This window comes from Benincasa hispida, chromosome 7 (assembly GCF_009727055.1).
Source record: "Benincasa hispida cultivar B227 chromosome 7, ASM972705v1, whole genome shotgun sequence".
In the NCBI taxonomy this organism is placed as follows: domain Eukaryota; kingdom Viridiplantae; phylum Streptophyta; class Magnoliopsida; order Cucurbitales; family Cucurbitaceae; genus Benincasa; species Benincasa hispida.
The window spans coordinates 6,045,210-6,048,332 of NC_052355.1; positions in this window are offsets into that span (position 1 = coordinate 6,045,210).

The window sequence follows — 3,123 nt, forward strand, 5'->3', positions numbered from 1 at the left end:
CTACATTAGCACGCATCCCAACCCTTTCTTGGAGGTTTCACTGTTGATAACTGGTAGAAATACCAGTTATTACAACTCAAATTAGTAAAACAATGAGAGAAAGCGATGATAAAATAGGCAATATCATGTCTGAAAGCGCCAAACTGAAAGGAATTGCGATCACTAATGCTCATCGCATAAAAGCAGTTAATTTACCTATTTTGTGCAGGTACGATGCGATGACACATATGAAATTGCGATCCAAGGGCACAATACGACTACACGCTTGAAGTTTTGATCGCAAGTCATGCAATCGTGAGAAGTTTCTCAGAAAGTGATCGCAAGACCTTGCATAAAGGCGACAAGATAATAAATCATGATGCGACATAAAGCTGATAACAGTCGATTCCGAATTTAGTTGGCAAGCCGTTAAAAGCCATACTGTAGCAAGTACATTGAACTTTCGGTGACTTTTAAACGGCACAACAGAGTAGGGGAATTAATGCCGCTCATCATTGCAATCATTAGTAAGAAAAGCTAATTCACCTTGAAATCTATAAATATCGAATGCCACCAGAGAAAAACAGATTCATGCACATACATATACAGATACATATACATAGAGGGAAAAGAGAGCAAGAAGACGAGGCGAAGCCGAGAGAAATCGCTCCTGGACAGATCGAGAGACTGCCGGAAAGAAATTCAAAAGAGAGAAGGCCAACCCTTGCGAGAGCAAGAATCCACAACTGGAACAGAGTTGAAGTGATATAGAGTAGTGTAAAAGGCCACGAGAAACAAGACAATTCTTACCGAGCTTGTTATCTTTTAAATCCATTTGTTATTTTATATTTAGCACTTTATTTGCAAAAAATGGAAACTTCATTTCGATTTATGTTCAATCTCTCCACACCATGTATGAGTAGCTAAATTTATGAATGGGTTGAGAAGTATTTAGCTAGCATGACTTAAGATATGCATTTTATGCGATCATCTTGTCTTATGTATGCATCATTCACCATTGGACGTACTTGAGAGAGTAATCTAAAGATAGAATCTAGGCTTGAGAGAGTAAGATTAGTATCTAGGCTTGATAGAGTCAGATTAGGTTGCATAAGCAAGAGTAGAAACTTAGAAATAAGTTCATTCTGCTGTTTCTCATACACATTGCATGCGTCCTAGAAATAGGAATTGTGGTATTCAGTCATCTTGTCTTATGTATACGTCATTCATCATTTGGACATGCTTGAGAGAGTAGTCTAAAGATAGAATCTATGCTTGAGACAGTCGGATTAGATCGCATAAGCAAGAGTAGAAACTTAGAAATAAGTTCTATCGACTGTTTTGCATATACACCGCATGCGTCCTAGAAATAGGAATCGTGGCATTCTGCATTGAGAAATATAGTACTGATATTTGTGTATAGCATGATCGCATAACTTGTGCACAATCTTGGGAAATGTTATCTAAACTTCTTCTTAACCCCTTAATCGCATACTTATTATAACTCTACGCTTTCATCGCTCCACATTCAACTCCGTCACATAGGAAAATCTAAATAAAAAAACCATCCACTTCTTTTTCACCACCGCAATAGAATCAAAGAGTCTGTCGCATATCTATTTAGTAGTCCCTGTGTTCGACCCTGGACTTACCAGGAACCTAAGAAGGCTTATACTTGGACTTTGTTAGGAAAACTTGCATGATCATCGCATAACACACATCATCGTATACTCAGACCATCGCATCATAAATAAATGCATCAAGTTTTTGGCGCCGTTGCTGAGGATTACAGTATAGATTACGCTAACATCAAACCTGTTTGATCTTTGCAGCTTTTGACCTTTGTTGCATTGCCATTCCTTCGGTAAAGGAAGAAGCAAGCGTCGCATGAGTGAAGGACATCCTCCTGAGCCCAACTACGACTTAGAGATCGAAAGAATATTTCGCAGAAGACAGAAAGATAGACATCGACAACCATGAATAAGCTTGTTTGATGTGAGATTTCTAGTGAGTCTGAGACTACTGAGGGTTCAACAAGAGTTGTTGAACAGACTGACAGATCAACAAGAGTTGATGAGGTTGGTACATGTAGTCAACCTTTTCAAGAGTTGACACTGCTTCGATATAGTGGGATGGTTATGAACCCACCAGAGTGCTACATGGGTTTGACAGAAGCCCAAAACGTCATTTCTAATGATGGGGTCGAAGATCCATTGTCTTTTACGCATGCAATGGAGGATGTTGACAAGAATGAGTGGATTAAAGCCATGAACCAAGAGTTGGAGTCTATGTACTTCAATGAAGCCTGAGAACTTGTGGATCAGCTTGATGGGGTAAAACCTATAGGCTGTAAGTGGATCTACAAGCAAAAACGAGGTGTACATGAAAAGGTGTAAACCTTTAAGGCTAACCTCGTGGTAAAGGGTTATACCTAGGTCGGGGGAGAGAACTATGAGGAAACTTTAACACCTATTGGCAAAGGGGATGATGCTACCAGACTCTTTACCTTTACTTTCCATTGTCATTTTGTACTCAACTCATTTATAAGAACGAAATTTCTTTCTCTATATCCGTTCACGGAATTTCTTTCTCTATATCTGTTCACTCTCTGTTATTTAAGCATGAGTAGCTAAATTAGTTGAATGGGTTGAGAAGTAGTTAGCTAGCATAACAAGGGAATCCTCATCCTTGCGATTATCTTGTTTATGTACGCTTCATTGGTCTATTAGAAATACTCGGGAGGGTAGTCTAAGGATAGGATCTAGACTTGGAAAGGTTAGGTTAGAATCTAGGTTTGGAATAACCAGATTAGAATGCATAAACAGAAGATAGGCGCTTAGGAATGAGCACTATTTGTTATTAATGCATCGCATGCATCTTAGCAATAAGGTATGATTGTATGCGGTCACCTTGCTTTCATGAATTTTGAATCAATGCATAGGACAAGAGTAGGGACTTAGGGATGATCTCTATGGACATTTTGCATTCAACACATGCGTTCTAGACTTAGGAGCATCGCATCTACATTGGGAAATGACTTGCTGTTCATGGTTGTAAAATGATTGCAAATTTTGACGCATTCCCGTGTAACGCTAGCTAAAGGTCTGCTCAACCTGTTCATTGCATACTCATTGCATCTATCAA